Genomic DNA, 22,414 nt, shown 5'->3' with positions numbered 1-22,414 from the left:
CAGGCAGAGGGAGAAGCAGGCTCCACGCGGGGAGCCCGATGTGGGACTTGATCCCGGGTCTCCAGGATCACGCCCTGGGCTGAAGGCGGCGCTAAACCGCTGAGCCACCCGGGCTGCCCTTTTTTTTTTTTTTTTTAATAAATTTATTTTTTGGGATCCCTGGGTGGCGCAGAGGTTTAGTGCCTGCCTTTGGCCCGGGGCACGATCCTGGAGACCCGGGATCGAATCCCACGTCCGGCTTCCGGTGCATGGAGCCTGCTTCTCCCTCTGCCTGTGTCTCTGCCTCTCTCTCTCTCTCTCTCTGTGACTATCACTAAAAAAAAAAAAAAAAAAAGAAATTTTATTGGTGTTCAGTTTACCAACATACAGAATAACACCCAGTGCTCATCCCATCAAGTGTCCCCCTCATTGCCCGTCACCCATTCACCCCCACCGCCCGCCCTCCTCCCCTTCCACCACCCCTAGTTCGTTTCCCACAATTAGGAGTCTTTATGTTCTGTCTCCCTTTCTGATATTTCCCACACATTTCTTCTCCCTTCCCTTATATTCCCTTTCACTATTATTTATATTCCCCAAATGAATGAGAACATACCCTGTTTGTCCTTCTCTGATTTGCTTACTTCACTCAGCATAATACCCTCCAGTTCCATCCACTTCGAAGCAAATGGTGGGTATTTGTCGTTTCTAATGGCTGAGTAATATTCCATTGTATACATATACCACATCTTCTTTATCCATTCATCTTTCGATGGACACCGAGGCTCCTTCCACAGTTTGCTATCGTGGACATTGCTGCTAGAAACATCGGGGTGCAGGTGTCCCAGCGTTTCATTGCATCTGTATCTTTGGGGTCAATCCCCAGCAGTGCAATTGCTGGGTCGTAGGGCAGGTCTATTTTTAACTCTTTGAGGAACCTCCACACAGTTTTCCAGAGTGGCTGCACCAGTTCACATTCCCACCAACAGTGTGAGAGGGTTCCCTTTTCTGCGCATCCTCTCCAACATTTGTGGTTTCCTGCCTTGTTAATGTTCCCCATTCTCACTGGTGTGAGGTGGTATCTCATCGTGGTTTTGATTTGTATTTCCCTGATGGCAAGTGATGCAGAGCATTTTCTCATGTGCATGTTGGCCATGTCTATGTCTTCCTCTGTGAGATTTCTGTTCATGTCTTTTGCCCATTTCATGATTGGATTGTTTGTTTCTTTGGGTTGAGTTTAAGAATTTCTTTATAGATCTTGGAAACTAGCCCTTTATCTGATAGGTCATTTGCAAACATCTTCTCCCATTCTGTAGGTTGTCTTTGAGTTTTGTTGACTGTATCCTTCGCTGTGCAAAAGCTTCTTATCTTGATGAAGTCCCAATAGTTCATTTTTGCTCTTGTTTCTTTTGCCTTCGTGGATGTATCTTGCAAGAACTTACTGTGGCCGAGTTCAAAAAGGGTGTTGCCCGTGTTCTCTAGGATTTTGATACAAGTTACTTAATTAGCCGCGCTGCGCGCCCGGCGGCGGAGCTCCGCCCCCCGTGGGCGGGGCTAACGCAGGCGGACCCAATTAGTCCGTCCGTCATTAACAAACGATCCCTTGACCTTCCTAGAGGAGCGCCACGCACAGCAAGGCCCAATCAGAGGCCGCGGCTGGGGCGGGGGCGGGGGCGGGGCTGGGCAAGCGCCTTCGCACCTCCCAGCCTCTCGCCGCGGCCGGCGGAGCCTCGCGGGCTTGGGCAGGCCCCGCCCCCTGGCCAGGCGCGGCGGCGATTGGGCGGCGCGCTCCTCGCCGGGGCCTCAGCTGCGGGGAGAGGGCGGGCGGGGGCGGGGGCGGGGCCTGAGGCTGAGGTGGGCCGGCGCTGGCGGGGTGGGCGGGGGCCGGAGAGAGCGGCGGGGACGCGAGGGCGGGCTGGGGCGCAGCCTTCCCGGGGCGAGCAACGTCCAGAGCCGGGGCCCGAGCTGCTGCCCTGCCTGCCCGCGCCCCGGCGCTACCTCATGCTGCCCGCGCCCGTGCTGGGCTCGGCCGAGACCCCGCCGCCCGTCCCCGCCCCCGGCTCGCCGGTCAGCGGCTCCTCGCCGTTCGCCACCCAAGGTGAGAGGCGGCCGAGGTGGGCGCGCGGGGGGGAGGGGAGCCCGGGGCGCCCGGGGAGCCCGAGGAGCCTGAGGAGCGGCCCCCCTCCGGGGCAGGAGGCGGGCGCCCGGGTGCGGCGCGACCCGCTGTCACGTCGCCGCCGCCGGGGGTGCGCGGCGGGGGAGGGGCGAGGAGGAGGGTCCGCGTCGGCGGCGGCGGCGGCGGCCGCGCGCCCCGCGAGCCACTTCCCCGGGCGCCGAGGGCTTGGCGGCGGCGGCTCCGCGTTCTCCTCCGGGGCTGGAGGAGCGCGCCCCGCACTCTGGAAACCTGGGCTGGAGCGGGCTGCGCCGCGTCGCTCGGCTGCTTGGCCCGCTGCGTCCGGCTCACTGCTCTGCCCTCTGCCTCCCCCGGAGCTTTGTCCCGGTCGGTGCGGCCCTCATCACCCGGTTCGGACCCACGTCATTTGAGCCGGGGGTGGTGGGCGGTGGGTGAAGACGAAGCGACGGGGACTTTTCTTCGGGGAGACGCGTGGCAGATCCGGATGCTGTTTTCTGTCCTGCACGTATGTTTCGGCTTCTTTGACGCGTCTCCCCGATTTCTCTCCCTTCTGCCGGGACGGAGGGACCCAGAGAGACGGTATGTGGTTGTGTGTGTGTGTGTGTTTGCATTGGAAGGTTTTCTTTCGCAACGGTAAAGGGTAAAGAGAAATAGAAGGGAGTGATTTTTTTTTGGGGGGGGGGGCGGGCGGCCCGCAGGATTTTCTTGTATTTTGTAGACGACAGCTGGGTAATGAGGACGTTGCTGTTCTCTTTGGTGGTGCATTTGTTACTGGGTAATGAGACTTTCGACAGGTCGTTCCCATTGCGAGCGTTAACAGGTTTGAGACCTTTAAAAAGTGAGTCAGAGTAAGCGCAGTAAGCATCCTAGGAGAATGAGGATTGTAAATTGCGACTTTGCGGATTCGGGAGCACCTACCTCCTTTTCAAAAATAGAGAGTAATTAGAAAGGGAATGATGCGTTTTTTTTTTTTTTGAATGATTCGTTTTTGATGTATACTTTCAGAGGGTCTGGTTGATTAAGTTTGAGATAAAATGCTAATTAAGTAATTGAGCCTATGTTAAGGGGTATATGAAATCGGTGCTATAGACAGACAGTAGTGTTAGACTCTGCATTTGATTCTGTGTTTGGAACAGTATCTGGCCTAGGGAGCCAGTTTTCCAGCGGTCTCTCAGTTTCTGCAGGTCGTGCCAGGGAGGTACTGTGACTGCCCTTTGTTTCTGTTTTTGAAAGATGTTTGTATAAGGATCAGCCTTGGAAGATAGAGATAGTGTCTTCCACCAGAGCAAAGAGCAGGCATGCGTGTGGTCCAGTGTGATGTCCACTGGAGTTAAAGACAGGCATGCTTAGTACCCACGATACAAGATTGGGGTGCTCTAAGCTTAGGTTTCCTCTGGTGTAACACAATCCATTGCCTGTGCAGGTGTCAGCTGGCCCTTTGACCTTGCCTGGTGGGAACTGGGGTTCCGGGAAGGAGAGCAAAAATGTCGATGCTTCGGTTTATGTTAGCTTTGGCCTACGTTATTATTGTGAGTAGCTAATAAAGGTCCCTGGTCTCTCACCCATGAGTCTGCCTTCTACCATGGTAAGCTAGCTTGCAAATAGGCTGAAGTCTCCGATCTTTCACTCTTGTTTTCTCTCATGTGGCCCACCTGTTGGAAATTCAGTACAGGTGAAACAAATCTTAGTTCTTAATGTTTAGACACAGTCTGAGGTCTCTTTTATTTGAATTTTAATGGGTTAAATAGGCTAGTAGCCAATCGGGATCTGAATTTTGCCTAATTCTAGAATTAAGGTTTATCGTGTGCCTGGCCATGACATGGGGAATAAAAGCTCCGAAACTAAACTCTGAGACAGGTTTTAAGTTCCAGATTTCTCAAAATGTTCTATGCGATTCTAGTCTAAATATGTTTTATCTTGGTGTTTGTATTACCAGCAAGAATTCAAGAAAGCATATAAATTGGAAGGTAATGGTTTTGTTTTTATGCTGAGAAAGACAGAGTCTCTAACAAATGATTCTTTAAATACACTGTTAAAAAGAGGGTCATTTTCTATAAATTAAAAATACTACCTATCCTGTATCTTATTAACTTGAATATGTTCTTCCTTCCTCTCTCTCCTTGTGAACTTACTCCAATACTAGCTGAGATAAAACTTTAGCCAGCACATTTCATAAATAAATAGGGTTCATTTCATCATCTCTGTTCTTCATTCTCCTAATGAACTTGTGGGTACAGTCCTCATGGATCAAACTATATAATACCTACAGGAGCTAAGCTAGTTATATGAGTTGGAGAACTATGAGTTGGAGGTTAGGAGTGAAAGGGAGGCAGGCAGCAAACTCAGCTCTTGCAGATTGTCATGTAAGAGAAGAGAGGGCCAGTATTTTTTTGTTTGTTTGTTTTAAAGATTTTATTTACTTATTCATGAGAGAAACAGAGAGGCAGAGACACAGGCAGAGGGAGAAGCAGGCTCCCTGCAGGGAGCCAGATGTGGGACTCTATCCCAGGACCTGGATCATGACCTGAGCCAAAGGCAGATGCTCCATCGCTGAGCCACCCAGGTGCCCTCAGAGGGCCAGTATTGAAGGATATATATTTTATATATATATATCCTTCTATATATATATACTCTTCAATATATATATTTCTGTATATTGAATATCCTATATATTGAAGGATGTATATATATATATACAAATATATACTATACTATATATATATAGTATTTCTTTTAATGAGAAGTCTGAAGCCCAGATTTTTGTGTGAGCTTTCTCTAGTATTAGATAATGGCAAGTAAATTAAAACACACACACACACACACACACACGCACACAGGCCCATTCTTCTTTAGGCCAAACAAAACAAGTTTTGTTGAGGCCACAATCATGTTGCAGTTATACTCGTCCCTTTTAGATAGTGGTTTTCAAATTTTAGCTCTACTAGAGGCACTGGTATACTTATTAGACTTTTAGGGGTATCTGGATGGCTCATTTGGTTAAGTGTTGTCTACCTTCCGCTCAGGTCGTTATCTCACAATCCTGGGATCCTAGGATCGGAGCCCCAAAGGCAGGCTCCCTGCTGAGCAGGGAACCTACTTTTCCTCTCCCTCTGCCTCTCCTCCCTGCTCATTCTCTCTCTCAAATAAAGAAATAAAATCTTTAAAAAAAAAAATTAGATTTCTAGGCCTAGCCCTCCAGAGAGCCCAACTTGGCATAGTTTTAGAATTCTAGAGTATAATATTAAATTCTAGTGTTTCATTAGCTCAAGCCATGTTATATTCCAAAACAAAATTGATCATAGGAGGATTCCTTAGGAAATTAAGACCAAAATTCAGGGTATAGAATAATAGTTTTCAGCATTATCAAACCTGATATTTCTATAAATCATTTTTGGTGTTCTCTGTTACCCTAATTGGAATTCATAGAAAATAAATCTTCTGAAATGTTTTATGCAAAAGAAATAAAGCTAATTTATAATGAAAAAGAATGTATTATAATTTATAAATGCTCAGATACAATTACAGTAACTACCAAGACCCCATTGAGAACATGGGTCAAAACTGTCCTTTGATAAGGCTGCCTGCCAGTTGGAAGGAATGAGGATGAGTGACCACATGCTAAAGTTGGATGAGCTACCTCAGGTATGACTGCCATTTTCTTAGTGTGCAGTTATATCCAGGAAAGAGGAAGGACGTAGAAAACAGATTTTCTTTAGGTACATTATAGGTACCTGAAGTCAGAAAACAAACTGGTCTTAGAGAAATGGTACAACATTGTACAATATTTTGTAGTGTATTCAGCAAAAGAGTAGCAAACTCTAAAGAATTTTTAAAAGAGTATTGAGCATACCCTTGAAAAGGGTCACATTATTTATCCAGGGAAGAGTAAAAAATAAGAACCCATGAATTTTTTTTAGACTTCTTTACTAACTGGCAGTCTGTAAGATGTAACTGTCGATTTTGGGGTTTGATTGCTTTGGGTTCTTGGTGAGAAGTGTAAATCACCTTGTGAGTACAAGATACAATGTCAAAGAATTAATAGTATTTAAGATTGATCCATATTGTTTACCAGTTTTATATAAAACAGTTCTATATACAATATTCACCTTGTTAATGGAAATCATACTGTTGTTTTCAATTTGTGGCTATTAGGAATAAAACCGTTATAAATATTTGTAGACAAGTGTTTATGGGGATCCCTGGGTGGCGCAGCGGTTTGGCGCCTGCCTTTGGCCCAGGGCACGATCCTGGAGACCCGGGATCGAATCCCACATCAGGCTCCCGGTGCATGGAGCCTGCTTCTCCCTCTGCCTGTGTCTCTGCCTCTCTCTCTCTCTCTGTGACTATCATAAATAAATTAAAAAAAAAAAAAAAAAAGGGCCAAGTGTTTATGTAGTATGTTATTTCCTTGGGTAAATACTAAAAATGGGAATTTCTTCTTTGTGTCATAAATGTATATTTATACGGGTTGTACTGTTTTGCATTCCCTCCAGCGATGTATGAGAGTTCCAGTTGGTTCATAATCTTTGCCAGTTTGGGTGTCGTTAGTCTTTCATTTTAGTCATTCTGGGATGTGCAAAGGGGAGTCTCATGGTTTTAATTTTCATTTCCCCGATGAATAACGATGAGAGTCTTTTCTTGTGCTTATTAGCTATTGTAGCTTTTTGGTATAATTTCAGTTTGTCTTTTGCAGATTTTTAAAGTTAAGTAATTGGTTACATTATTGATAAGTAAATATTCTTTATATACGTTCTATATCCTGGTCCTTTGTTAGATACAGTTTTATACATATTTAACTCCTATAGCTTGCCCGTTCATTTTTTCTTTCTTTCTTTCTTTGCCCGTTCATTTTCTTAATGGTGTCTTTTGAAGAGCTGAAGTTTTATTTTTTATTTATTTTATTTTATTTTATTTATGATAGTCACACAGAGAGAGAGAGAGAGAGAGAGAGAGGGGCAGAGACACGGGCAGAGGGAGAAGCAGGCTCCATGCACCGGGAGCCCGACGTGGGATTCGATCCCGGGTCTCCAGCATCGCCTCCTGGGCCAAAGGCAGGCGCCAAACCGCTGTGCCACCCAGGGATCCCAGAGCTGAAGTTTTAAATTTTGATTGCCTGATTTTATCCATTTTTTCTTTTGTACTTAGTAGTTTTTGCGATTTTTTTTTTTTAAGATTTGTTTAATTTATTCATTCATGAGAGAGAGAGAGAGAGAGAGAGAGAGAGGGGAAGGCAGAGACACAGGCAGAGGAAGAAGCAGGCTCCATGCAGGTAGCCAGACGTGGGACTTGATCCTGAACCCCCAGGATCACGCCCCGGGCCAAAGGCAGGCGCTGAACCGCTGAGCTACCCAGGGATCCTCCTGTGTGTGTGTGTGTGTGTGTGTGTGTGTGTGTTTGTGTTTGTGTGTTTAAATATTTTATTTATTTATTCATGAGAGACACAGAGAGAGGCAGAGACACAGGCAGAGGGAGAAGTGGGCTCCATGCAGGGAGCCCGATGTGGGACTCGACCCCGGGACTCCAGGATCACACCCTGGGCGGAAGGCAGGCGCTACACCGCTGAGCCACCCAGGTGTCCCAGATCTCTAGATTTTTGTCTGATTTTTCTTAGAGATCTCACCAAGTTAAACTATCAACCTACTTGCATGAGCCCTACATTTCTTCCTAAAACCTTGACCCCTTTTTCAAATTTACTCTTGCATTTTCAAGTACATAGTAGACCAGTAGCCTCCAAAATGGGATATATGTGTCCCACATTACGAGGTAACATAATTTATTGAGTTGAGGGGAAAACATTAGAATTTAAGTTAAAGTACTTTGATAAGTAGATTGTCATTAATAAGCATGTCAAATGGCTGCAGTTCACATATTGTATACAAAGCATTCTAAGAGTGGGGGAATTGAGGCTGCTGTAAGTCTAAAAGTTACTTTATCTGATTTAGGAATATGTGTTCACTTGTCACCTGTAGTACCAAGGATTACATGCCTTAGGAAGTGGAATGCATATTAATCCCCATTTGCCCTCTTAAATTAAGTAGTTCCTTGTGCTGCACAACCTGTCAAACTGTACACAGCTGCAAGGGAAGTAATAGGATTTCTATACTGCAGACCCTATTGTGACACTCCCCTCTCCAATCCACCCCTAGCTTGCTCGTGCTTACACATACATACGTATTGTAATACAATTTACATGTTCTTGGATGAGTTGGCTTATGGGTTGTAGACTCTGATTTTAACTAAAATGACTGAAAAATTGAAGATCATGGTAGGCCATTATCAGGACCCGGACATAAAGCCCTGGGATCTCAGTTCCTAGGGAATTCCCATATGGAAGCCACTCATGAAAGCGCCTCAGTTTCAGCAGCCTGGAGAGTCCCTTAGTTATAGGTTGTAGGGTATGTGTAATAATTATAAAAAGTGATCCTTAACTCCAATTAATAGCATAGAGAGTTGTATTTAAGTCTGTCATCAAGGTTGGATGCTAATAGCTCAGCTCCTCCCAAGTTTAGGAAAATATGGAAAGCTCCTCAGGGCTCTTCATATCTGATGACTTCTTTAGTGTTATGTAGAGGGATAGATACTTGTCATTTCCTGGCACCTGAATATGCAGTCAGTGGTAGATTAGCCAGCAAGATCTCTATTCTATGGAAAGCTGTAATTGTTGCTGTTCCATTGTTTATTTTATCAGGTATATGGAGTTGATGGACTCTCGATTTTCCAACCAGCCCTAAATTGTTTGAATCTTTGAAGTCTCATATTTTTTTTTAGCTATGATAAAGATAATACTAATTTGTAAGCTAACAGCATTAGAGTGGGACTCAATCCGGGGACTCCAGGATCACGCCCTGGGCCGAAGGTGGCGCTAAGCCGCTGAGCCACCCCGGCTGCCGTACAATAAATTTAAAAGTGGGACTCCTGGGTGGCTCAGCGGTTTAGCGCCACCTTTGGCCCAAGGAGCTGTACTGGAGACTCGGGATCCAGTCCCATGTCAGGCCTTCCTGCATGGAGCCTGCTTCTCCATCTGCCTTTGTCTCTGCCTCTCTCTCTCTCTCTCTCTCTCTCTCTCTGTTGGTCTCTCACGAATAAATAAAATCTTAAAAAAAACCCAATAAATTTAAAAGAAAAATGTCATATATACTAATTGGGATTTATAACTACTGGAAGATCTTTATTTTATCTTCCTTATGAATGAATAGTCTTTCTGGGATCTCTTGACCGTCTGTATTCAACATTAAGGATAACCAGGAGAAGAGCCTATAGCACATGACTTTAGTATCTGCCTTTTGTACTGGTGCATGTTGATTTATGTTTCTTCTGTTCCTCATCTCCTAGACTTGACTTGTGTGTCACATGCCTTAACTTGCTTTTACTAACCTCAGCTCATTTCCCCACCCATCTTTTGGTATTAAGGCTTCCATTCCGTTTCTCTGACCCTTCCTTTTTGGTGTCCTGTTGTCCTCCCTCTGTTTCTTTCTCTTCTACTCTAGAGATTAGAGTGAGGAGATCACCTAGGACAAGGCCTTAGGTATTCGGATATGTTATGGGTGTGTAGGATGGAAACCTAGAAAGGACACTGAGAAGAGGTAGGAGAAATTCAGGAAAATGTAGTGTCAGGGAAGCCAAGCAAAGAAAGTATTAACAAAGTGGTGGTTCACAGTGTCGCATTCATGCAAGTTCAAATAAGAGAGGCCAAAAACATTTTAGTGTTAGAAACATGACAGTCGTGCAAAGCATATTTTGATGGAGAAGTAGTAGGGGAAACTCTGTTGGGGTTATACAATGGGTAGAAGTAAAGAGATGTGGATAGTTAAGACAACTCTAGAGAAATTTAAAGGAATTATGCAGTAGTTGGAGAGAGAAATGGAGTTATTGTTTATTGCCTTTTTGTAAACGGGAAAGGCTTAAGCATGTTTGCTATATGAAAGAAGAGTTCAATCAAACGAGCTATCAAATATACCAAAGAAGGGATTTGTGAGGTGTTCTGAGAAAGCAGGATTGATTGATCCAAGGCATAGATGGAAAGATTGGTGACTTTGAATAGAAGGAGAGACATTTTGTTACGAACAGGAGAGAAGGTAAGAGTAGGTATACATACACACACAGAGGGTTTGTCTACATGTGTGCAAACTGGATTGCATTTCCCAGTAAAATGTAGTATGACTGCAGATCTTGTTGAGGCCCACTTGCTACTGGAGATCGTACATTTATAGTGATACCTGTCTGCCTTACAGTGCCACTCAGCACTCTCTGAAAAAAAAAGTATTTTAGGGAGTGCGCTATTCAAAATGTGGTCCAGAAACTTCTAATAGGGTCTGAAATGAGATCGTTTGCCACAGGAAAGTATGAGGGAGCAGGGACAGCGTGGTTCCTGAGATTCTTAGAAATATTCAGGAAGCGAACAGAGCCCCACACTGAAAAGAAACTGCTGCAAATAAAAGTTGATGAGAGTAGGAACTTAAGGGTAAAGAGGAGAAAAGACACAGATACATGTGGGAGGGGGCACTGGAGGAGGCAGATCTCAGAAAGTATTAGGGAAGTGGTCACACTTAAGTACCTTAGGTTTGAATACTTTGTGGTAACAATATAAGAGGAAACCTTTGAACTCTGAATCTAGGAAAGCTATCTCAGTCTGTTTACAAATCTTACATAGGAAACTTAAAAGTATAGGGAAAGCCATCCAACTTTAATAAGGTTTATAGAAGGTGTTGTAATTTTATGTCATTGGAAGATAGTGTAAGAAAAAGGACAGTAGTCCTCTGAATAACAGATCTAAAGAAGTGAAGATAGCAGTATACTTTGTCTTCAAGCACAGATATAATTTCTACAAAATAAGCTGGAAAAATAAAACAGTATGTTATGAAAAAACAAAATAAACTGAATTAGAAAAGTTTGTAAATGAGCTCCTATGTTATAGGAGATCATGAAAAACTGACAAGACTTGAGGAATGAATGAGAAATATTTCAGAAATGAAGATAAACCAGAAAGTTCTTGAATGAGCAGACACTCTAGAAAGTACCACAAAAGAAAGAAATGATGGAAAAAGACAAGTGAAAACAAATCAAGTAAAGAGCTGAAAGAAATTCATAAAGTGACAAGAAGATCTTATATGCATGTGCACATAAGTATATGGACATTAATAAAAGTGCCTGGACTGACAAAAGAAACAGGAAAAAAACAAAAACAAGAAAATGCTATTAAAAGATGAACATCTATATTACAAGGGTTCATCATGTGCTTAGGAAAATTGAAACAACAGCCACCACTGAAATGTGTTCTAGGGCTTTTAAAGAAAAAAAAATACTTTGGGCACCTACACAAAAAGACTACATCACTTAGGTGGAAAGAATGCCAGATTATCATTAGACTCTCCAGCATTAGTACTTAAATCTGAAGACTGGAGTAAAGATTTTTAAGATTTTTCATAGAAAAAAAATGTGAATAGAGGCACACATCCAGCCAACTGATGTTTAAGCATAAAGACCACATATAAGAACTTTAAAAGTATTGTTCCTATGAGCCCTTCCTAAGGATACTAGATTTTGTTGCATTTTATTTCTCACTTTGGTATGCTTGGTGATATATATATATATATATTTTTTACTTATTTGGGAGGAGTGTAGACATGACCCTTAGCCCCAAACATATTCTCTTTTTTAAAAGGTTATTTATTTATTTTTTAGCTTTACTGAGATAAGATGAACATACAGTAAGCTGCACATATTTAAATGTACTGTTTGATGAGTTTTGATATATGCAAGGATAATCCCCTATAACTGCAGTATAATTAAATTAAGGGAATTTGACATTAGTACAGTGCTATTATCTAATTACATGATCTATATTTCAAATTTTGTCAGTTGTCACAATAATGTCCTTCACAGCAGCTTTTTCACCCCCTTTGATGGTGGGGGAAATCCAGGACACAGATTGCCAGCACGTACTATGGAATAGATTTGTGGACAAGTTCCAGAGGGTGAATTTCCAGCAAATCCCACTGGTACAGCACCAAAGTGTGAGTGATGGCTGTTACCTTTTCTAACAAGGTCTGACTATTGAGCTCTGAAGGGAAAATTCTTCCTTGGGTACTCTGTCCTAGCCTTAGCAGTAGTGGCTATTTTGTATCATATTTATCACATCTGCTGCTGTTATATTCTTGAGCACTGTCTCAACTTCTTACTGGCCACTCCTAGTTATCCCAGTTCCTTGAGGTAGTTAATAATTATTTCTGTCAAATGTTGTTTTTTCAGACTTAATGTTTGATTTCTCTCCTTAGTCATCATTTTTGGCAAAAGTAATGCGTCCCCTTCAGTGCTTTACATTAGGAAACCGTGATGTCCTCTTGTCCCATTGCTGTTGTTTGGCTTTCATCACTAGTTTGAACTGCCAGATTTCTCCACTTTTCCCCCTTTGTAATTAATAACTTCCTGTGAGATACTTTGGGTCTCTGTCAGTGTTCTGTTCCCAAAAACTGTAGATAGCATCCACTGCTGATTCTTCCCTTCATCATTTATTATTGTGATGTTGCAAAATGGTGATTTTTCTGTCACTCTCAGCTTATTAGCTGATACTGTACTGTATGAATGAGACTTTCCTTTTCCATTTATTACTGTGGGCTTGTGAAATTTTTTATATTATAAACTGTTCCTTTCATTATTTTGATAACCACATTGTTCCAATTTGGGCAGTAGGAACCCCTTCAAGTTGAAATCTTGTCCTTTGACATACACCTATTGATTGTTGAATACTTCTAACTTTCTGGCAAACCAGATAGTTTCTAGGCTTATCTTCTACTTTTACTGTATCAGCCTTGGTTATTTCTCTAAGGAGTCCCAATTCCCTTTTTAGTGAAGTCCAACTTATCTTGTATGAATTTTTCTTTTGTTTGGTATTAAGAAATCTTTACCTAACATGTTTTCCTCTTGAAGTTTCCAAGCTTTAAGTTTTACATTTAGATCTATGATCCATTTTGAGTTAATTTTCATGTGTGATATGAGGTATGGATCCAAGTTCATTTTACTTGTGGATATTTAATTTTTCCACCACTGCTGTCGAAAAAGCCATCCTTTCTCCTACTGCACTGCCTTTGTCAAGTATCAGTTGTTCACGTATGTCTGGGTTTATTTTTGGGCTTTCTGTTCCATTGATCAGTTTGTTATTACACCAATACCATGCTATTGAGTCTTGATATTAATGCCAAGAGATCTTTTAGCAGGAAAACAATAGGCAGGATGTTCTGCAGGGAATTTTTTTTTCATTCTTAAATTTTAATTCCAGTATAGTTAACATACTGTGTTCTATTAGTTTCAGGTGTACAATATAGTGATTCAGTGTTTCTATACATTATTCAGTGCTCATCATGATAAGAATACTCTTTAATATCTATCAGCTATTTCACCCACCCCCTACTCATCTCTTTCTGGTAGCCATCAGTTTGTTCTCTATAGTGGAGTCTGTTTTTTGGTTTGCCTCTTTTTTTTTTTTCTTCATTTGTTTTCTTAAATTTCACAAGTGAAATCATACGATAATTTGTCTTCCTCTGACTTCTTTCACTTAGCATTATAACCTCCAGATCCCATCCATGTTATTGCAAATGGCAAGCTTCATTCTTTTTATGGCTGAGTAATTTTCGCGTGTGTGTGTACATGTGTACACACCACCTCTTCTTTATCCATTTGTTGATTGATGGACACTTGGGCTGCTTCTATAATTTGGCTATTGTAAATAATGCCTCAGTAAATGTAGAGTTCCATGTATCCTTTCAAATTAATGTTTTTGAGTTGTTTGGGTAAATATCCAGTAGTAGAATTACTGGATCATAGGGTAATTCTGTTTTAAAATTTTTAAACAACCTCCATACTGTGTTCCACAGTTAGCTGTTCCCACCAACAGAACACAAATGTTCCTTTTTCTTCTACATCCTCATCAACACTTGTGGTTTTGATTTTAGCCATTCTGAGAGGTGTGAGATAATATCTTAATGTGATATTGATGTCTGTTTACCTGATGATGAGTGATATGGAGCATCTTTTCATGTGTCTATTGGCTATCTGGATGTCTTCTTTGGAGAAATGTCTGTTCATCTCTTCTGCCCATTTTTTAATTGGATTTCTTTCTTTCTTTTTTTTTTTTTTTTTAGTATTGAGTTCTTATATTTTGGATACCAACCCTGTATCAGGTATGTTGTTTACAAATACCTTCTCCCATTCCCTACATTGTCTTTCAGTTTTGTTGATTGTTTGCTCTGATGTACACAAGCTTTTTATTATGATGTAATCTCAATAATTTATTTTTGCTTTTGTTTTCTTTGCCTCAGGAGACATACCTTAGAAAAATATTGTTGGGGTTGATGTCAGAGAAATTACTGCCTGTACTCTCTTGTAGGATTTTTTTATGGTTTCCGGTCTCACATTAGGTCTTTAATCCATTTTGAGTTTATTTTTGTGTATGGTCTAAAAATCGGGCCCGTTTTCATTCTTTTGCACATAGCTGTCTAGTTTTCCCAACACCATTTGTTGGAAAGATGGTCTTTTTTCTCACTGGATATTCTTTCCTGCTTTGTTGAAGATTAATTAACCATATAGTTGTGGGTTAATTTCTGGGTTTTCTATTCTGTTTCATTTATCTAGGTGTCTTGTGTGTGTGTGTGTGTGTGTGTGTGTGTGTGTGCCAGTACCATAGTTTTATAGTTTTATGATTGCTACAGCTTCGTAATATAACTTAAGGTCTAGAATTGTGATACCTCTAGTTTTGTTTCTTATTTTCACGATTACTTTTGCTATTTGGGGTCTTTTATGGTTCCATACATAGGATTATGGATTTTAGGATTTTTTTTCTAGCTCTGTGAAAAATACTTTAGTATTTTGATAGGGATTGCATTAAATCTGTAGATTGCTTCCATGTGTAGCCAACTGTTATATCTTAAATTTCTTTTATTTTTTTTTCAAGGATTTTCTTGATTTATTCATGAGAGACACACATAGAGAGGCAGAGACATGGGCACAGGGAGAAGCAGGCTCCATGCAGGTAGCCCAGTGTGGGACTCAATCCTGGGACTGGGATCATGCCCTGAGCCAAAGGGAAATGCTCAACTGCTGAGCCACCCAGGTGTCCCTCTTTTATCAGTTTTTTATAGTTTTCAGAATACAGATGTTTCACCTCTTTGGTTAAGTTTATTCTTAGGTATTATTTTTGGTGCAATTGTAAATGGAATTGTTTTCTTAATTTCACTTTTTCTGCTGTTTCATCATTAGTATATAGAAATGCAACAAATTTCTGTACATTGATTTTGTATCCTGTGACTTTACTGAATTCAGTTCTAGTATGTTTTTGGTGGAATCCTTAGGGTTTTCTGTAAGTATTATCATGTCATCTGCAAGTGGTGAAAGCTGCTTCCTCACCAGTTTGGATGCCTTTTATTTCTTTTTGTTGTCTGATTACTGTGCCTATGACTTCCAGTATGATGTTGAATAAAAGTGGTGAGAGTGGACATCATTGTCTTTTCCTGACCTTATAGGAAAGCTCTGTTTTTCCCTATTGAGTATGATGTTCCCTATGGGTTTTTCATATAAGGCCTTAATTATGTTGAGGTATGTTCCCTCTAGACCTAGTTCGTTGAAGGTTTTTATTGAGAATGGTTGTTATACTTAGTCAAATGCTTTTTCTGAATCTGTTGAAATGATCCTTTCTCTTGGTGATGTGGTGTATCACATTGATTTATTTGTGATTATTGAGGCATGCTTGCATCCCAGGAATAAATCCCACTTGATTGAGGTGAATTTTTTTTTTTTAGGTATTGTTGGATTCAGTTTGCTAGTATTTTATTGAGCATCTAATTAATCTACAGCTAGCTATTGGCCTGTAGTTCTCTTTTTTTGTGTGGTGTCTTTATCTGGTTTTACTATCCAGTGTAATGGTGGCCTCATAGAATGAATTTGAAAAATTTCCTTCCTCTTCTGTTTTTTGGAACAGTTTCAGATGAATAGGTGTTAACTCTAAATGATTGGTAGAATTTACCCGTGAAGCCATCTGTTCCTGGACTTTTGTTTGTTGAGAGTTTTTTTGATTACTGAGTCATTTTCATTGCTGGTTATCAGTCTGTTCATTTTCTGTTCTTCCTATTTCAGTTTTGGTAATTTCTGTTTCTAGGAATTGATCCATTTCTTCCAAATTGTCCAATTTGTTGGCATATAATTCCTCATAATATTCTTTTATAATTGTTTGTATTTCTGTGATGTTGGTTGTTATTTCTCCTCTCCTCATTTGTGATATTTATTCTGGTTCTTTCTCTTTTTTTTTTTTTCCATAAATCTAGATAGAGGTTGATCAATTTTATTAAGTGTTTCAAAGAATCAGCTCCTGGTTTCATTGATTGTTTATTTTCTGTTTAGATTACCTGTCCATTGGGAAAAAAAAAAAAAAAAAAGATTACCTGTCCATTGATGTAAGTGGGATGGTAAAGTCCCCTACTATTATTGTTATCGATGAGTTTATGTTTAATGTTTTATATATTTGGGTACTCCTGTGTTAGGTGCATAAATATGTATGATTTCTATATCTTATTGTTGATTTATCCCCTTTATTATTATATAGTGCTCTTCTTTGTCTCGCTACAGTCTTTGTTATAAAGTCTAGTTTGTCCCATATAAGTATTGCTGCTCCAGCCTTCTTTTGACTTGTATTTGCATGATAATTGTTTCTCTATCTCCTCACTTTCAATCTGGAGGTGTTCTTTAGGCCTAAAATGAGTCTCTTTTAGGCAGCATAAATGGGTCTTGTTTTGTTTTGTTTTGTTTTTTTTTGTTTTTGATTTTTTTAATCCATTCTGTCACCTTGTGTCTTTTCCAAAAGTATTTAATTTAGAAAGAGAAAGAGTGAGTGAATGGATAGTGGAGGAGGAACAGAGGAAGAGGGAGAGAGAAACTCAAGGGAGACTCTGCAGGCTAAGCGTGGAGCCCCACATGGGGTTGGATCTCCCCCACCAGAGCCAAAACCAAGGTTCAGTTACTTAACTGACTATGCCACTAGGGTGCCCCACCCTATATCTTTTGATTGGAGTGTTTATTCCACTTACATTCAAAGTAATTGTTGATAGATATGCACTTAGTGCCATTTTATTACTTGTTTTGTGGTTGTTCCTGGAGATTTTCTCAGATCCTTTCTTCTCTTTCGTGTTCTGCTGATTTTCTTTAGTGATATATTTGGAGTTCTTTCTCTTTATTCTTTGCATGTTTGTCAGTGGTTTTTAAAAAATAGTTGCCATTAGGTTTGTGTATATAACCTTTTCTCCACGCAGCAGTCTGTATTAAGTTGATGGTTGTTCAAGTTTGAACCCATTTTTTTCTCCTCTCTTCCTCACATTTCAGGTATATGTTACTATATTTTATATCCTTTTTGTGTGTGACTTCCTGGACTGATTTTTGGTTTGTTTGTTTGTTTATTTATTTATTACAGAGAAGGAGGCAGAGACATATAGGCAGAGGGAGAAGCAGGCTCCCTGTGAGGAGCCTAAAGGGGCACTCAATCCCAGGACCCTGGGATCATGACCTGAGCCAAAGGCAGATGCTCAACCACTGAGCCACCCAGGGGTCCCTCCTGGACTGATTTTTATAGAAATATTCATTGTTACTGCTTTTGTGTTTGCTGCTTTTATTCTGTCACTTTAGTGTCCCCTTCCCAAAGAATCCCCTTCAATATTTCATGTAGTGCTGGTTTAGTGGTCAGGAACTCCTTTAGTTTTTGTTTGGAGACAAATTCTTTATTTTTCCTATTCTAAATGATACCTTGCTGAATAGAGTATTCTTGGCTGTGGATTTTTTCTCATTCAGCACTTTGAATATATCATGCCCCTCTCTTCTGGCTTGCCAAGTTTCTGTTGAGAAATCTCCAGCTAGCCTTATGGGTCTTCCCTTGTAAGTTAAGGACCTCTTTTGTTTTGCTGCTTTTGAGATTCTTTTGTCACTATATTTTGAAAATTCAATTGCAGTATGTCTTGGAATTGGCCTGCTATTGTTGATTTCGATGGGAGTTCTTTGTGCCTCCTGAATCTAGATGTCTATTTCCTTCTCCAAATTAGGGAAGTTTTCAGCTATTATTTCGTCAGATACATTTTCTGCCCCCTTTTCTCTCTTCCTCTTCTGAGACTCCTGTAATATGAGTGTTACTATGTTTGATGGAGTCACTGAGTTCCCTAAATCTGTTCTCCTGTTCCATAATTCTTCTCTTTTGTTCACCTTGAGTAATTTCCATTACTTTGTCTTGTAGGTCATTCATTTATTCTTCTACTTATTACAGCCTGCTGTTCATTGCATTAAGCATGTTTCTGACCTTGTTTATTACACTCTTTGTCTCTGATTGATTCTTTTTTAACTCTTTTTATCTCTGTGGTAAGGCTCTCACTGATGCCTTCTGTGCTTTTCTTAAGCCCGTGAGTGTCCTTACGATCTTGTTTTAAATTCTCTATCAGGCATGTTGCTTATATTTATTTCATTTAGATCTCAGGCCCTGGCCTTATCTTGTTCGCTTATTTGGGATAAATTCCTTTGTCCTCATACTTTGTCTAGGTCTCTGCCTCTTTTTCTGTGTTAGGAAAGTTAAGTTATGTCTCCTGCTTCTACTGAAAGTAATGGCCTTATGAGAGAGAGATCATGCAGTTCCCAGGGCCTAGTGCTTCAGAAAGTATCTCTGGTGTGTACTGCATGTGGTCTGTTCTTATGTTCTGACTGCTCTGTCCTTCAGGCCTGTTGTCGGCAGAGGCTCTCCTTGCCTTCCATGGGCAGTATTTGGTCCTTGGCCCGAGTATGGTGAGTTTTAACTGGATGTGCTTTGGTCTGCTTGTGAAATGAGACCTGTTACCACCTCTACCAGAACAGAGGCCCTGCAAAACTCTCTGGTCAGGAGGGGTGGCATGGGCTTTGTGCTGTTCTTCTGAGGGGGAGGGGCCAGCCACCCTGGGACTGAGGGAGTTGTGACTGAGAAGGGCAGTTCTACCAGAGTGCAGGAGGTTGGTGCTTGATGTAAGCAAGTTAGGCAGCCAGTGTTGGTACTGTGTGCTGCTTTTCTACATGTGGCTCTGTGTTTATGCTGAGGAGTGGGGGGAGGGAAATGGCACCAGACAGGTCTTTTATTCTAGAGAAGTGTCTCTGGACTCTGCCTCTCAGGGACCCTCTGAGAGGAACAAATAAACCTCCCTCCCCAGTGTGTGCCTCAGGCACTCTTAAGAACACTCCACACTGTGCTTCTGGGTGGTTTGCCTGCCTTCTCTCCAGGAGCAGCACAGTGCCCTAAGGGCTCTATCACAGACAAGCCCACTGACCTTTAAAACTCCAGGCTTTAAGCCCCGCTGGTTGCAAGAACTCAGGAAATTCAGCTCTTCTTGTTTTCTAAGCCAGTGGCTTGGTGGAAATGTTCTTGTGTATTCCCTTGTGTGTGTGCCTCTCTCTCTCCCCCTGTCCTTCTTCTTCTTTTTTAAAAAGATTTTATTTATTTATTCATGAGAGGCACAGAGAGAGAGAAAGAGGTAGAGACACAGGCAAGGGGAGAAGCAGGCTCCCTGCAGGGAGCCCGATGTGGGACTCTATCCCGGGTCTCCAGAATCATGCCCTGGGCCAAAGTCGGTGCTAAACCGCTGAGCTACCCAGGCTGCCCATCTTCTCCCTTTCCCTCTTTAGTCCTCTCACCCTTCTCTGTGACCATGGCTCTCTCCCCTGTGCAGCGGCCATAATCTGTTTCTCCCCTAAGTCACATCTCCACACTTTCTACCTTCTTCAGTGTGGCATCTTCTCTCCCTTTAGTTGTGGAGTTTGTTCTGTCAAGTCTTCAGGTCGTATCCTGGGGTATTTAGGATGATTTCATAGTTATTAGCTGGGTTCATGGGACAAGGTGAAAACCTCGAGTCCTCATACTTCAGTGCCATCTTCCTGCTGCTTTGTGATTTTCCTTTTTTAGACTACTTTTTTATTTATTTATTTTTTTAGATTTTATTTATTCATGAGAGACAGAGAGGCAGACACATGAGCAGAGGGAGAAGCAGGCTCCCTGTGAGGAGCCCGATGTGGGACTTGATCCCAGGACTCTGGGATCACACCCTGAGCCAAAGGCAGATGCTCAACTGCTGAGCCACCCAGGCATCCCTTTTATACTACTCTTTTAAGTTTTCCTCTAGAGTTATGTGAGCTTCATAAAATGAATTAGAGAGTGCTACCTTTTACAGTTCTCTGAAAGAGTTTGTGTAAGATTGGAATCCTTTTTTTTTTTCTTGAATATATAATAGCAACCAGAACTTGTGCTTTTCTTTGTGGGAAAATTTTGACTCCGGATTCAGTTTTCCTAAAGTTTTATCTATAAGACTCTTCATGTTTTCTGTTTCACTTGAGAAACTTTGGTAGTTAATTGGCTTTCTTTAATTCATTGGGGTTGACTCTACTATGCTTTACAAACTCTGAATATTTTTCTTATTATGGTAAAAATGTACACAATGTAAATTTTACCATTTTAACCCTTTTTTTTATTTTTAAGGAAAACAGAGTACCTGGTTAAGGGGGACAGAAGCGGAGAGGGAGAGGGGGAGGGAGAGGGAGATCGTATGCAGGCTCCATGCCAAGCTCAGAGCTCAACTTGGGGCTCCTTTTCACAACCCTGAGATCAAGATCTGAACTGAAATCAAAGAGTCGGACATAAAACCACTGAGCCATCCAGGGGCTCCCCATTTTAATCATTTTTAGGCCTACAATTTCATGACTTTAGGTACAATTATAATGTTGTGTAACCATCACTACTATTCCCAAAATATTTTTCATCATCTTAAATAGAAGCTCTACTCATAAGCAGTAGTTCATTTCACCCTTCCTGCCCCCGGTAACTTCTATTTCGCTTTCCATCCTTCTGAATTTGTCTATTGTAGATAACTCATATAAGTACAATTTTTATATGTATATACATATATAAATCATATAAGTAGAATTATCTACATATATATATGTATAATTTGACCTTTTTGTCTGGTTTATTTAGTATTTTCGAGGATTATCATTGTTACAGCATCAGAATTTCATTCTGATTTAATGGTCAAATAATACTCTATTTTACAGACACAGCACTATTTTATTCATTCATCTGTGATGGACAGAGCCACTGTTCCACTCTTATGAATAACACTGCTGTGAACAAGTATATGCTGAGTCCCATTTTCAGTTCTTTTGGGCATATACCTAGAACTGGAATTGTTAGATCATTTGGTGATTCTATGTTTTTAACTCTTTGAGGAACTACCAAACTCTTTTCTGCATTGGCTGCACCACTTTATCTGCTGTATCCCACCAGCAATGTATCAGGGTCAGATTTCTCCATATCCTCCATCCTCTGCAACACTTCCATTCCTTTTTTGGATAATAGCCATTCTTGTGGATGTGAAGTGATATCTTACTGTGGTTTTGATTTACATTTCCCTACTGATTAATGATCAGAATCATTTCATATACTTATTTATCATTTGTGTATCTTATTTGGAGATAGGTCTATTCGAGTCCTTTGGTACTGACATTTTCTGTTGTTGAGTTGTAGGGCTTCTTTATATATTCTAGATATTAAAACCTTACTAAATTTTGATTTGCAAAAATTTTTCTCTCTCTGTATTGTCTTTTCACCCTTTTGATAGTGCTGTTGGTATATAATAATTTTAAATTCTGGTTAAGTCAAAGTGACATCATGCCTAATGACACAGTAGAACTTCATAGGGTTCGGTCTTTTCAGTGAAACAACCAATAGACTGGAGAAAACGACTAGAATCAACTATTTTAGACTCTGGACCTTGGTCAAACTCTTAAAAGAACTAGGAGAGTGTTTGATTGAAGGGAAAGGCTGTTGCTGTTTGGTAGAGGGCTCCAAAATGTAAGGTTGTGTGTTTTAATTGGTCTGAGAGATTCCTGAGGACTGGACATTGATGTTTGCTGAAATTTAAAGTGACAGTACCTCCTTCACGTTTTGGAGTCAGATATTTAAGGAAATCTTTGTCAGGTGATTGGCCATCAGACAGCATGGAACAGAAACTTCAAAAGGAATACATACATACTTTGCAAGATCGTTAATAAAAGTCACAAAGGAACTGTTCCCTCCATCAATAAGCAAAAATCAGCAATCTAGGAGGAGTGGGACAGTTAGAGTTCTAGAGTTACCATAATCGCCAGTTCTCTTTGTGTTTAACTTACTTGGGGTCCCCCCCCCACTCCCAACCCCTACTTCTTAGATATGTAGATTCATGACTTCCATCAAATTTAGGCTATTTTCAACCATTATTTTTTTGTATTATC

General features: G+C 41.0%; 1 protein-coding gene and 1 long non-coding RNA gene across 2 annotated transcripts in view; one reads left to right on the top strand and one right to left on the bottom strand.

Moving 5' to 3' along the window:
* LOC140629478 (uncharacterized) overlaps positions 1–1,634 on the bottom strand; it is a 39,424-nt gene extending 37,790 nt beyond the window's left edge. The window contains exon 1 of the long non-coding RNA XR_012027323.1: positions 593–1,634. This is a non-coding gene — a long non-coding RNA (uncharacterized lncRNA). The remainder of the gene's footprint in view (positions 1–592) is intronic.
* Positions 1–22,414, top strand: part of LOC140629485 (adenylate cyclase type 1-like) — a 347,929-nt gene that overhangs the window by 254,473 nt on the left and 71,042 nt on the right.

Source organism: Canis lupus, assembly GCF_048164855.1.
Source record: "Canis lupus baileyi chromosome 15 unlocalized genomic scaffold, mCanLup2.hap1 SUPER_15_unloc_1, whole genome shotgun sequence".
NCBI lineage: Eukaryota > Metazoa > Chordata > Mammalia > Carnivora > Canidae > Canis > Canis lupus.
Note: the sequence above shows the minus strand (reverse complement) of the source record. Positions and strands in the feature narration are given on the sequence as shown.